Genomic DNA, 15,918 nt, shown 5'->3' on the forward strand with positions numbered 1-15,918 from the left:
CCCGAAGCCCTACCATGTAAAAGAAGATTATTCGAATTACGAGAATTATCTCATTAGGAATCTCTCGACTTCTACACCAAAACACAAATGGCAGCAGCATATATTTTAGCACATAGCTGCTCTTCAGTAAACCCAACATAGGAAGAGACACTCTCTTGCTTAGGTATAACGCGAGATGAACACTGCGCCAGATGAGTGTCCGTTTGGTCGAAGCCAAAAGCCCTGCTGCCACATCTCTCAGTAAGAGGACCTTTCGTCCGAGTAGCGTTACATTAGGCAGGGACCTTGAAGCTGTTTACTGCCTCCTCATTCTGAATGAGCTAGGGAAACCAGACTGCAGGCTGACACAAATAACAGACTACTGTATCAGCAGCTACCGGAGACAAACCTTCTGGTCTACAATACGTTATTGTGGCAATTCACGCACGTGCAAATGACTACCGGCGGCCTATAAACAATTTTGTGTTTCGTGGAGAACGAGTGTCGTCGAAAAGTAGCAGAAGCGTTTAAGAAAAATCTAGGAAGACAATATATTTCACATCGCGTCGCAGCAGAACGTGGAGGCCCTATTAAACTCTAACCGTAAATGAGAAAACGTGATGTTAAACTGTAGACGCGATTACTTATTTACAGCCAGCCATCTTAACCATCCGCATAGACAGGTTTTCCTCCCCACCGCACACGGTCAGTGCCGCCTCAATATTCTTAAAAAAAAAAAAACTGTGTACCGCAGTTAGATGCTGACTGACATACTGTTCCCTTCAGAGCCAAAATTTCACTCTGCAGCAAAATGTCACCCGCAACGAAACGTCTTCACAGATTAAACCGTTAGACGAACCGGTACTCAAACTAAACCTCTGTGTTTCTCAGGTAAACGTAAAGCTTGAATTTTTAAGTCCAAGTCCAACAAAAAGATTCTATGTATCTGGATATTTAATACTCTACTGTGCAATAAGCAGCGTCCGTTTATGGAATTGCTATATGTCAGTATGTCGCTGATGACTGCAAGCGATACCAGACTTCATAAATATCTCACCAATACGAATAAACCTAGAATTAAAATAAGAAACGAATATTGCGGTTCCGTTTCCCACCGACGAAGCGGTCAGTACATACACATTACAATCGCAGATTTTGTAAGGACAGGAAAGAAAACTGGTTGTTTTCTTTTCTTGGTATTCGCCTTAGCGATTTGGGGAAATCAACGAAGACTTACATCTGGATATTCGTGGTTGATTTGACCTTGATCCTTCTGAAAGCAACACGTATGCAGATCACTGTAGAAGATAACTCATTAATACCGATGAGAAATTCGATAATAAACATCTAGACAACTAATAGAACGTATCAGTTCCGTTTTTGCAGGTTTTGTCAGTCTCTCAGTCTGTAGAGCCGTTACTTAACAGTAGCTATCCTGATTTTAATATAGATTTCGCTGGACCGTTCCTGAAGCCTCAGGATCCTAGGCTTTTTTTTGTGGTAGTTCATGGACAAGTAGAGTTCTTTGGAATCAATACGGCTAAGTCGACGATCAGTTTATTTATACAACTGCGGAAGGTGATGTTTTTTCAGTAATCTAGTGACCAAGGGACAAACGATATACTTTAGTGCACTACGCCTCAACAAACATCACTGTGCTTATCATAAGGATGCAGACGACTGACTTCGTTATAATACTTAGGAATTGCATTAGCTGACGTTAGTTCGTTCAAATGATTTCTTCCAAGCGCTTCTCATTACGAATTTTACAAACTTTTCCCTAGTGAAGTGTAGTTGGATATTTATCTTGCAAGACGAGTGTTCTGCAACGATAAATCTATCTTAAGAATGTAAAACTGACCATGCATGTGACGTATAATTAAACAGTGCCGTTTCTCGTATGTTGCGATTCACCCTACGAGCGTCACAAGGATTACTCATATTACCCGACCTTTATTTCCTACTACTGTTTGCCCGCGACATCACCTGTGTACACATACATTACGTATGTTAGGACGAACAATTCATCTGTCGTATTCAGTCGTGTGGCTTGATCCTTGGCCTCGAAACCAACTCATAAAATTATGTCTCGCTGTTATGTTCATTCTCGGGAACTAGTTGATGCATTAAAAAACATAAATATGAGACAGCTTGCACTTCAAACTTTTAAAGTATTCCAAGAAACCAAATACCGGAAAGAAATACGGGCCGGTTGTTTTCGTAACTGTTATCCTTTCTCACCCATACCTCCAGCTCTAAAGCTAGTAAAGGTACCTTGCTCTCGCAGTATTTTTGCACAAAGTGTGAGTCATGTGTACACCAGACTTCGTTCATATTTCTCCGGGCGTTTCTGGCTTGTGCTTTTGTGTCACCACTTTTCACTCGACCTCCTTCCGTAGCGGTGCTACGGGTGTCTTATTGCCACAGTAATATATTCCAGACAGCAAGTGATTAGAATGCCGAGTTTCATGGAAATGTTTTCAGACACTGCAAAAATGTGCTGTTGGCAGCTGTCTTCGCATTCCCCCCACCCCCCACCCCCACCACCGCTCCATCCCCCCACACCATCCGCTTCACCATACGGGGTAAAATTTCGTTCTGACGGTCACCAAAGAGTCCTATGACGTACAAAAACTATAGCTTCGATATCGATTGTTTTCAAACATTTTTGTGTCACCGCTTCCTCCTAGGGCTGATAATGGTGTATTTTTATATAAATCAGTATGTTGTACAAGCAATACGTCTAATGAGTATTGTACGTAGGAAATTTGGTAGAAATTGCTCCAGATGTTTCTGAGTTATGCTTCCATGTCACCCTATTTTTACCCCCACCCCTATAAGAGATAGGTGGTTCTTAACCTCACGGTGCTACTTTCCAGGCAGTAAACGTTATGTGCACCAAGTTTGGTAGAAATGGATCGTGTGGTACTGGAAGAGATGTCGTAAGTACATAAATTTCTCTAGCATGTATAAATACATATATGACAACCATGACCCATTCCTCCCCGTGCAACACGTCCAACAGATACCACCTTTCTCTCTGCCCACCCTCCCATCCCACCCCCTCCACCCCTCCTGCTATCTGCAGTCATCATAACGATACATAACTCCAGCTGAATTGCTTCACCGTTCTGTGTGTCCAGTGGCATCTCTCTGTCAAGCTAGCATACTCCAGGCAGTAATTGCAAGAAAACCCACCCGAGCTATCCTGCCCCATCATTTCTACCAAAGCACTTAAATAGTAGTACTATGAAAAAACCAATTCGGATCCCCACCTACTAATCTTCAATAAAGGAAACCTACAATTGGCTAAACCTACAAAAACTAATAACCAGTCTAAGGCGCAGCAGTCATGGACTGTGCGGCTGATCCCGGCTTAGGTTCGAGTCCTCCCTCGGGCTTAGATGTGTTTGTGTTTGCCCTTAGGATAATTTAGGTTAAGTAGTGTGTAAGCTTAGGGACTGATGACCTTAGCAGTTAAGTCCCATAAGATTTCACACACACTAATAACCAGACGAAAATAGACACTGAAGCCCAACTTCATTATCAACACGCAGCACACTGTTATCCGTCCAATTCTCACCTCTAAACACATCGCATTAGGTCCTCCAAAATTTTAACGCTCTCTTCAAATCCTTCAACGACATGCACTCCGACTCACAACTTTCTCGCATGCATAGTGTGTACCAGTTCAGTAAGTTCCACAACCGGAACATTCTTACATGTCCTGCCTCTAACGTGAAATCTCTGCCCGCTGCCTTGCCTATTATCAGCACATCACACCTTCTCTCCATCTCCAAACAATGCTCACACTTCCTCACGGTAGATTTAACTACCTTCCTCTTCAAGACAATAAAATCATTCCTAAAATCTACCTATTCTGGTAGATGTACCTATCAAACCAGATCCTTGTCTAATGAAATTCCGCAGTTGTATATATGATGGTCTGTGTCTACTAATTCCCTTTATAAATGATTTAAGAGCATTAGCCATGAAACTGCCTGTTCATCTAAAATACAGGAAAGGTAAATAAATGATGAATGGATAGTATAAGAAATTTTCTTCTCTGTATAGCGTTTGATGTGGAATTATCAAGGACATGTGGCAAGTGGCTGCCTCGCAGTAACGCCGTGCACTGCATGTTTAAGATCCCCATGTAATTAGGTAACGCATAATTCAGCCTACGACATTTCGTGAGACCGGAACAAACACAGCTCTGAGCGACTATTTGCAGCTGTGATGTTACAAGCCAAGCGATCGACTTTGCTTTTCTGGAACAATGTATGCGACGTTAGTATTTTCAGGAACAACGAGGGCCTATGAGTTACAGTGCTACTTAAAAAACCTACTAGTTCTCACTCAGAATATAAGCTGTGGACACGTGACGGCGAATAAGGGACAACAGTGCGTTACCAAAAATCAGCGAGAGTATGTTCCTAGAAAAAAGATGAAAATACGTGCAGCCATTTACGAAGAACCAAACAGATTCAAGAATTCGATTCTGCTATTACGTCAAGGGTCAGAATTTGTTTTTCTGAGGGACATATTTTAACAGCTTCAATAAAAATAGTATTCAGGCATTAACATAGATATACTAGTGTATGTCGATGGGAAATTTGGCACTAGTTTCATTTAAATGATTGTCGAACAGGATGACTGTATACACAATAAATTATCATTCCTGATGACTCATGGAGAAAACTTAGTTGTTTGACGTGGCCACTGCCTTGCTGGGAAATGTGAACACATCCAAACGCATGTAACAGAAACCATCCCCTCCCCCATCGTCCTCCCTCACCTACTTGAAGTTGTATTTTTAATTGAGCGTAATAGAGGAGGAATTATTGACTGAATGTGGTGCCGGCGATCCCTTTTCTGGCTCAACAGATTCCTCCATTCGCAGTAACTTTCCATTCGACTCTAAACTTGTACTGTACTTTCATGCATTCGATTTGCCATGACGGTTACTGACAATTATTATCACACGGTCTGCCTTACAAGCTCCTGTCAAGGCGACAGTGATGTTGATAGAAAATCTTCGTAATAACTTTCAGTATTATTTGGTGTAGTAACATTTTATGTTTCACTTGAAGCAAACTAAATTCCTTTGTGTAATGTTTAAGAATATATACGTGGTCCAAGTAGCTTGAACAGCTAGTGAAACATTCAACTTTGTACGAATTCTTTACAAATCTGCTCAGTCTGATTAGTAAGCCTTTGTCCATCTCTATGACAGATTCATCAAAAGACCTAACTTTCATAGGGAATTATGCCCTACGTGACTCTTACTCCACTTGAATTGCTAATTCGTTCTGCGACATGACCTACATGACCTCTAGCCTTGTTTATTCTTCTGTCACACATTAAACTTCTCACTGTTCGTTACGCTAAAGACTATCATTAGTTCGTGAAACGTAGAACTAACTCGTGTTTGAAAATAGAACAGGCAAATCAAAACTTAGAAGAAAGATAATATACACTCTCGGATGGGCAACCACATAAACAAATACCGATGTAGGTGATCAGGACTGTTGACATGACAGAGTTACGTGAAACGAACACTCAGTGATCACAGCGTGACGTGAGGAAATTCATAAACAGACATTGTTGTGGTCTTCAGTCCTGAGACTGGTTTGATGCAGCTCTCCATGCTACTCTATCCTGTGCAAGTTTCTTCATCTCCCAGTACCTACTGCAACCTACATCCTTCTGAATCTGCTTAGTGTATTCATCTCTTGGTCTCCCCCTACGATTTTTACCCTCCACGCTGCCCTCCAATACTAAATTGGTGATCCCTTGATGCCTCAGAACATGTCCTACCAACCGATCCCTTCTTCTGGTCAAGTTGTGCCACAAACTTCTCTTCTCCCCAATCCTATTCAATACTTCCTCATTAGTTATGTGATCTACCCATCTAATCTTTAGCATTCTTCTGTAGCACCACATTTCGAAAGCTTCTATTCTCTTCTTGTCCAAACTATTTACCGTCCATGTTTCACTTCCATACATGGCTACACTCCATACAAATACTTTCAGAAATGACTTCCTGACACTTAAATCTATACTCGATGTTAACAAATTTCTCTTCTTCAGAAACGCTTTCCTTGTCATTGCCAGTTTACATTTTATATCCTCTCTACTTCGACAATCATCAGTTATTTTGCTCCCCAAATAGCAAAACTCCTTTACTACTTTAAGTGTCTCATTTCCTAATCTAATACCCTCAACATCACCCGACTTAATCCGACTACATTCCATTATCCTCGTTTTGCTTTTGTTGATGTTCATCTTATATCCTCCTTTCAAGACACCATCCATTCCGTTCAACTGCTCTTCCAAGTCCTTTGCTGTCTCTGACAGAATTACAATGTCATCGGCGAACCTCAAAGTTTTTATTTTTTCTCCATGGATTTTAATACCTACTCCGAATTTTTCTTTTGTTTCCTTTACTGTTTGCTCAATATACAGATTGAATAACATCGGGGAGAGGCTACAACCCTGTCTTACTCCCTTCCCAACCACTGCTTCTCTTTCATGTCCCTCGACTCTTATAACTGCCATCTGGTTTCTGTACAAATTGTAAATAGCCTTTCGCTCTCTGTATTTTACCCCTGCCACCTTTAGAATTTGAAATAGAGTATTCCAGTCAACATTGTCAAAAGCCTTCTCCAAGTCTACAAATGCTAGAAACGTAGGTTTGCCTTTCCTTAATCTTTCTTCTAAGATAAGTCGTAAGGTCAGTATTGCCTCACGTGATCCCATTTTTCTACGGAATCCAAACTGATCTTCTCCGAGGTCGGCTTCTACTAGTTTTTCCATTCGTCTGTACAGAATTCGTGTTAGTATTTTGCAGCTGTGGCTTATTAAACTGATTGTTCGGTAATTTTCACATCTGTCAACACCCGCTTTCTTTGGGATTGGAATTACACTCCTGGAAATGGAAAAAAGAACACATTGACACCGGTGTGTCAGACCCACCATACTCGCTCCGGACACTGCGAGAGGGCTGTACAAGCAATGATCACACGCACGGCACAGCGGACACACCAGGAACTGCGGTGTTGGCCGTCGAATGGCGCTAGCTGCGCAGCATTTGTGCACCGCCGCCGTCTGTGTCAGCCAGTTTGCCGTGGCATACGGAGCTCCATCGCAGTCTTTAACACTGGTAGCATGCCGCGACAGCGTGGACGTGAACCGTATGTGCAGTTGACGGACTTTGAGCGAGGGCGTATAGTGGGCATGTGGGAGGCCGGGTGGACGTACCGCCGAATTGCTCAACACGTGGGGCGTGAGGTCTCCACAGTACATCGATGTTGTCGCCAGTGGTCGGCGGAAGGTGCCCGTGCCCGTCGACCTGGGACCGGACCGCAGCGACGCACGGATGCACGCCAAGACCGTAGGATCCTACGCAGTGCCGTAGGGGACCGCACCGCCACTTCCCAGCAAATTAGGGACACTGTTGCTCCTGGGGTATCGGCGAGGACCATTCGCAACCGTCTCCATGAAGCTGGGCTACGGTCCCGCACACCGTTAGGCCGTCTTCCGCTCACGCCCCAACATCGTGCAGCCCGCCTCCAGTGGTGTCGCGACAGGCGTGAATGGAGGGACGAATGGAGACGTGTCGTCTTCAGCGATGAGAGTCGCTTCTGCCTTGGTGCCAATGATGGTCGTATGCATGTTTGGCGCCGTGCAGGTGAGCACCACAATCAGGACTGAATACGACCGAGGCACACAGGGCCAACACCCGGCATCATGGTGTGGGGAGCGATCTCCTACACTGGCCGTACACCACTGGTGATCGTCGAGGGGACACTGAATAGTGCACGGTACATCCAAACCGTCATCAAACCCATCGTTCTACCATTCCTAGACCGGCAAGGGAACTTGCTGTTCCAACAGGACAATGCACGTCCGCATGTATCCCGTGCCACCCAACGTGCTCTAGAAGGTGTAAGTCAACTACCCTGGCCAGCAAGATCTCCGGATCTGTCCCCCATTGAGCACGTTTGGGACTGGATGAAGCGTCGTCTCACGCGGTCTGCACGTCCAGCACGAACGCTGGTCCAACTGAGGCGCCAGGTGGAAACGGCATGGCAAGCCGTTCCACAGGACTACATCCAGCATCTCTACGATCGTCTCCATGGGAGAATAGCAGCCTGCATTGCTGCGAAAGGTGGATATACACTGTACTAGTGCCGACATTGTGCATGCTCTGTTGCCTGTGTCTATGTGCCTGTGGTTCTGTCAGTGTGATCATGTGATGTATCTGACCCCAGGAATGTGTCAATAAAGTTTCCCCTTGCTGGGAAAATGAATTCACGGTGTTCTTATTTCAATTTCCAGGAGTGTATTATATTCTTCCTGAAGTCTGAGGGTACCTTGCCTGTTTCATACATCTTGCTCACCAGATGGTAGAGTTTTGTCAGGACTGGCTCTCCCAAGGCCGTCAGTAGTTCCAATGGAATGTTGTCTACTCCGGGGGCCTTGTTTCGACTCAGGTCTTTCAGTGCTCTGTCAAACTCTTCACGCAGTATCGTATCTCCCATTTCATCTTCATCTACATCCTCTTCCATTTCCATAATATTGTCCTTAAGTACATCACCCTTGTATAGACCCTCTATATACTCCTTCCACCTTTCTGCTTTCCCTTCTTTGCTTAGAACTGGGTTTCCATCTGAGCTCTTGATGTTCATGCAAGTGGTTCTCTTATCTCCAAAGGTCTCTTTAATTTTCCTGTAGGCAGTATCTATCTTACCTCTAGTGAGATAAGCCTCTACATCCTTACATTTGTCCTCTAGCCATCCCTGCTTAGCCACTTTGCACTTCCTGTCGATCTCATTTTTGAGACGTTGGTATTCCTTTTTGCCTGCTTCATTTACTGTATTTTTATATTTTCTTCTTTCATCAATTAAATTCAATATTTCTTCTGTTACCCAAGGATTTCTACTAGCCCTCGTCTTTTTACCTACTTGATCCTCTGCTGCCTTCACTACTTCATCCCTCAAAGCTACCCATTCTTCTTCTACTGTATTTCTTTCCCCCATTCCTGTCAATTGTTTCCTTATGCTCTCCCTGAAACTCTGTACAACCTCCGGTTCTTTCAGTTTATCCAGGTCCCATCTCCTTAAATTCCCACCTTTTTGCAGTTTCTTCAGTTTTAATCTAAAGGTCATAACCAATAGATTGTGGTCAGAGTCCACATCTGCCCCTGGAAATGTCTTACAATTTAAAACCTGGTTCCTAAATCTCTGTCTTACCATTATATAATCTATCTGATACCTTTTAGTATCTCCAGGGTTCTTCCATGTACACAACAGACATAAAATTCTTTAAATTTAAGGATGGATGGAAGATTGAGTTTAACGTTCCGTCGAGGTCATTAGAGACGGAGCACAAGCTCGAATTATGTCAGGGATGGAGAACGAAATCAACCGTACACTTTCAAAGGAACCCGTCCGGCATTTGCCTGGAGCGATTTAATGAAACCACAGAAAACCTAAAAGTGGATGGCCGGACGCATCTTTGAACCATCATCCTTGCGAATGCGAGTCCAGTGTACTAACCATTGTGCCAGTTAGGTCAGTTTATGATTTAAAAATAATAAACATACCTCACAAAATGTGACTCACTATATATTGTAAAATATCACGTTACTTTCCCTTTCAGTGTGTTCATAGCAGTCACGAAAACAGAGACACGAAATCCCAGATCTTTATAGAATCTTCGATAATGCTTCACACTTTGATGAGGAAGGTCTATATGATACATTTTCTGTTGTTTTTTTGGATGTAAATACTTTCCGTGGCGTGTAAAGACGTAAAAGTAGATTATGGAGAGCAGTACATGTTTACATTGGTCGCTAGTCCATAGCTCTTTCCCGCCGCTGCACTACCGTCTCTTCACTTTATTTTCGAGCTTTCGGGAGATTTGGCAATAGACAGTTCTACAATGAACCTTTTATTTATAAAGTTCTCCTCGCTATTTTAGTTTATTTGTTGGCACATACTGAGATGAGCAATGACTTCTGCAGAAGGAACTAAGCACTCTAAATCCCTCCTTCCCACACAACTTAGCTTATCTTTTCTTCCACTCTTGAGATTAACAGGAAAAGTATTTCTGTGAGTTCTATGTGTTGCTATTAAGTAGAGACCCTAGCACTAAAAGCCCTTAACATGTTTCTAACTGTTTCACGGATGCATTAGTTAAGGGCGTACCGACAATGCGCTCTATTCTAAACTGTAAAGATTCGACAAGACAGTATGTCCAAAAGCATCTACGTTAATGTTACAGTACTATTCACCGAACTTTATTGTCACAGGTTGCAGATGCAGCGTCAGTTCAGTCTATTTTTAAAGATATTATAACACAAGTGAAAACCAAAGACACAATTAATGTGCCATAAGGGTCGGAGGAATTAACTTGTAACTGAGATCTTTTAATGATGTGGTCAGTAACTGAGATCTTTTAATGATGTGGTCACATTGTTTTATCTTACACCTGTACTTAAGGCAGTTTCTTGATGGGTACTAAGAACCTTGTAATTTTGTGTCAGGATTGATTTACGGAAGTTACAATGATTGCAAGACAGAGAAGCCCTATGTAAACTAGTATGTCATTGTGTCCTTCACTCACGGCATTAGTGATATTTAGAGAATGCATTTTATTTACTTACTTCACGCTGTCTTGTAAGAAGTTGAAATTTCAAGATACGTAGCTGTAGTAAAATGAGGAGGCTTATAATCTACATTCTTTATTTTCATACGGCATACAAGCAAGTATTTCTTCCTGGTACAAAGTTGAAAGTAACAAATGCTTTCAAGGCCTAAAACGACCCGCAATATCGCGCTACGAAAATTCGTTTTCATTCAGTGCGACCATAATTTTCTCGTTGAATTCCGATTTATACCACATTTCTTGATTTAGACAACTGTGCAACGTATTGACTACGTTGCTGGCTGTCGAGGCGAATAGGTTTGTTACCTGTCGGCAACACGTAAATTATAGCAAATGGACGTCATACTGTACTCTGCCAAGGAGTAGCATAGAAGCTGGAGTATTTCCAAGAGCAATTGCAAGATGACAAGCACAACTGTGTCACGATGCTACTTGGAACTCATCCGGTGGAATGCCTTCATCTATTGTTATACATGCGAATAAAGGGCAATCTGCACAATCAACTCTTGTTTACGGTTGCTAGTCAGTGGAAGCTTCATTCCTAAAAATCATATCACAATTATTTTTAATACGCTGTGTGAGGTTATAGTAGCTTTCAGAACTAGATGTAGCTTTAGACGGATAGTAAAATAAACTTCATAAGGGACTAGATGTTATGCGAATCCAGTGATTATTATACTAGGGTTGTTCAGTAATGCAACACATTTTGTTCTGAACGCAGGTTGGTTTTATTCAGAATTGCAATACACCATATTATTACCACTTTTTGGAGTACATAAATCTATATCTCAAAACAATCTCCGTTCAATACGACGGCTTTATGTTATCTTACTGGGATGGCCAGAGTGCTCGCATGGTACCACTCTACTGGGCGACGTCTTCCGCATCAATAACCTCCCCATCACCCACTAACTGCTTCTTGTGGAGTGCATCCTTCATTAAACTAAACAGATGGACAGATGGACGACAGAAGGTGTGAGATCCGTGATGTAGGTTGGAACAGTCCAATGAAGTTTTGTGAGCCCCTCTCGGTTGCACAGACTTGTGCGAAGCCTTGCGTTGTCATGCAGAAAAAGAGGTACTTTTGAATATTTGAGGCTGAACTCGCTTGTTCAGTTTACTGAGGGTAGCACAATACACTTCCAAATGGATCATTATACCATGAGGGAAGATGGTTCAAATGGCTCTGAGCACTACGGGACTTAACTTCTGAGGTAATCAGTCCCCTAGAACTACTTAAACCTAACTAACCAAAGGACATCACACACATCCATGCCCGAGGCAGGATTCGAACCTGCGACCGTAGCGGGCGCGTGGTTCCAGACTGTAGCGCCTAGAACCGCTCGGCCACCCCGGCCAGCTCATGAAGGAAGACATTAAACAAAATAATCCCTTCAGAGTCCCAGTAGGCTGTTTCCACGACTTTACCAGCTGAAGGAGTGGCTTTCACCTTTTCCTTCCGAGGAGAGGTGATTCGGCATCACTCCATGCATTGTCGTTATGTTTTCGGTTCGAAGTGATGAACAAATGTTTCATCACCTGCGACAATGTTCGACAAAAAATTGACACGATCGGCCTTGTAACGCGCAAACAATCCTGCACAGATGGTTCTTCGTTGCTCTTTATGGTCTTCTGTTAGGGGGCGAGGAACCTATCGGGCACACGCCTTTGAGTACCCTAACGGGTGGTCGAATGTGTCAGCACTACCAACAGAGACGTCCAGTTCTGCAGCGAGGTGGTTGATTGTTATGCGTTCATCACCTCGAATGAGAGTGTCCCAACGTTCCAAGTTTGCAGGAGTCACAGCTGTGGGGGGCTGGACAGTACGTGGGAGATTGGACAGGTTTGCGAGGCTTGTTGCAATGATGACAGACCCCTCGCTTAACGACTCATAGTGCTTTTTTCTCACTGTCAGGTCCCCGTACACATTCTGCAAGCACCTTTGAGTATCTACAGTTTTCTGGTTTTCTGCCAAAAGAAAATCAGCGACAACTTCTTGCTTGGAACACACTTCTGTTACAGACGCTATTTTTAAGGCTAAGTATAGCGCGCTACCTATCGAAAATTAATGAATTGCAGGGGCTGAAGTGAGAATATTCCGCGATGCCCCACAACAAATTCCACATTTTTTTACCCGAAATTGTCCGAGAGAGAAGAATAAGCTGCATTACTTATTGAATGCCCCACGTACGAGTAGCCAGCTGCACCATCGACTACGCAGATTTCCCCTAGCACACAAACAAATCCTAAAAACAGTTAAAAACCAGCTCGCACAAGCACACGCACGCACTCACTCAAACACACACACACACACACACACACACACACACACACAGAGAGAGAGAGAGAGAGAGAGAGAGAGAGAGAAGAAACACACACAGATCCGACTTTGATTGAATCATGCCTGTATGTTACCCCAAGCTACGCTCCAGTTACCTGTGAAAACCCGATGTAAATTCGTGTAACAGTTTTGGAGATTACCATGTTTCTAGAGACAAACCGACACGATCGTCTTCGATAACAGAACTTAAAGTAATCCGATTTCGGTGAAATAAATGCTACATGTTGCCACACGCTACACATAAATTCCCTGTGAAAACCCCATGAATATTCATATGGTAGTTTTGGAGATAAGCGTGTACCAACAGACAGACATAACGGATTTAGATAAAACTTCAAATCACGATATCTTTTTGATTCGTGATACAGTTTTGATGAAATAAAGCCTATACGTTGCTTCAAGCTATGCTCAAGGTACCTGTGAAGGCCCTATGAAAATTCTTCTAGTAGTTTTGGAGATCAGCGTATTCAAACAAACAGGCAGATACGATGGATTTTCATATTTATTAGTAGTATAGATTTCTGGGATAATACAAGGCAGAATAAACACTAGAAATCGGAGAAGGTAAACAATGGAAGCACGTATCCCCAGGAACTGATTTGACTAGTGGGGCAATGTAGGGTTGATTCTATTTGCGAATGCAACAGGGTGTAATCCTGACACGTGGTTTAATGGAAAGTAATCTCCAAGAGACATCTACTGCGATTTGCAGAATGATAGTACATGCCTTTAAAAGTGATAGGATAAAATGACGTCGTGTGTGCTGCGTAGAAATGGAATATTTGCTGTTGTATTTCTTGTATATTCCTTGTAACGATTTTTACTGTTCAGAAGTGGGAGTTGTCCCTTAAACTGCAGCGGATATTTCTGCCACATCTTCTTTTTTATAGTCCTGTTGGAACCAATAAATGAGGCATAAACATTTCAATAACTTCCAAAAATTTTTCAGGGGAATTATCTCTACAGTAAAGCACTTTTTTTCTTTTCTGTGCGTTATATATGGCTTTACGCACTGTAAGTATTACTATCCAAAGTAAATTACTCAGTGAAATTTTGAAATATTAATCCGTTATGCAATTCAGTATCCAACACCCCTCCAGCCTCTAAGTACTACTTTCTAATAAATAAAAAGGAACCATTTCCATTAAGTTTACCATTAGTAGAACTTACGTGGGCTCTGTAGAGGTGTGCAAATGGCTCTGAGCACTATGGGACTTAACATCTATGGTCATCAGTCCCCTAGAACTAAGAACTACTTAAACCTAACTAACCTAAGGACATCACACAACACCCAGTCATCACGAGGCAGAGAAAATCCCTGACCCCACCGGGGATCGAACCCGGGAACCCGTGCGCGGGAAGCGAGAACGCTACCGCACGACCACGAGCTGCGGACACTGTAGAGGGGAACTCTAAGAATTTCGATGGAAGAGCTTACAGGAACAGCTGTAAAACGAAGTGGTATATACGTCTACTTACACACTTTTGTACGCAAGGAAATGCATAGCAGCGTCTTTTAGCTGAGTGTTTGGGAAATGATACATTTTTATGAAATATAGAAATAATTACACTGGTACAATACTGCAGATAAGAGAACTGCTTAACAATATAGGATATAAAGTAAATACTTTACTGGAAGTGCAGCAAGCACCGAACAAAAACTGAAGTGACTACACTACGTTTTGGCTGCAACATATGGAGCAAAGAAACGTGACATTTGATCACAGCTATAAGTAGAAAAATGTTATAGGAGTTGTCAAGCCATTATAGAGTTAGATGTTATTTTCAACTGTTCTTCGTGAATTTCAGATTTTTGCATAATGTCAAGCAATCAAATATGGCATATTAAGCCATTGCGTGCACAACATTATTTTTGTAACAAACAATTTTTTTTCTCAAACAATATAGCAAACCTACCAAGGAGATCAGAATTTGTAATTCAGAGAAACTGATAATTTCTGTGTTATTACAGATATAATGTTGAAAGACATAATTCCTGAAAACGAAAGAACTCACGTTTTTTCATAATGTCTCACGACCGGAGGCTTTTAGTTACTAGAAGATAACTTTAAGATCAGACTTCTGTTATCTGTCGCAGTTAGCTGCAAGGGCCACTACGCACACAGTTGTTGCACACAGAGAGAAATTGCAATAAATACCTGTATGAGAGAAGGAAGTCACGTGTATTCACATCCCCGAACGGCAGCTAGTCTTGCATCGCAGTTACATCGACTAGAGCTTGAGGCGCGTTACGAGAAGTCGCACTTTACGGTAAGTCGTGTTGCGTACTCGGCGGCGCAAACACGCGGTCTCCGTTCGTCCCACTGGCGGGTGAGAGCTGGCCGCTGTCAGCCGAGCGGAGGGGGACCAAGTGACTGCGGCCCGGTATTTCCCCCGAGGTATACTGCGTCCGCTCTTATCACCATTCTTCCTCGGACTGCTTTCTTACGTCCACGCATTACCGCCACCCGCCGGAACCTGGCTGAACGTTAGCAAGTGGCGCTCCTTCCACACACAGTGTGTAATGGGGTGCTATTTTGGTCACCCAGGCGTCGTTAGAAACGGAATAATCCACATCGTTCAGCATTTTATCGTCATCATGAAACAGCGTATTCGTGGTTTCCTTAACTTGTTCGAATGTGATACTGCGTGGCTGGTTGGCGTAAACTGTAGCACCCCTATCCATTCCAATCATTCAAATAACACTCATTGCCTGAACCTGTCCTGGACTTAATCTTTTGGTCTGTTAGTAGCTGGTGTAGCATTTAGGTCTCTAAATTAAGCCTACAGCAAAACACAATGTATATATAGTTTATTTTACCCACACTTGTTTCGACAACATTGTGCCCACATCTGTGGGTCTCGATTTTATTTCTGTAAATTATCATACAAAGCTCGTGGATGTATAATCTATTTACATCTTA

Source organism: Schistocerca cancellata, chromosome 4, assembly GCF_023864275.1.
Source record: "Schistocerca cancellata isolate TAMUIC-IGC-003103 chromosome 4, iqSchCanc2.1, whole genome shotgun sequence".
In the NCBI taxonomy this organism is placed as follows: domain Eukaryota; kingdom Metazoa; phylum Arthropoda; class Insecta; order Orthoptera; family Acrididae; genus Schistocerca; species Schistocerca cancellata.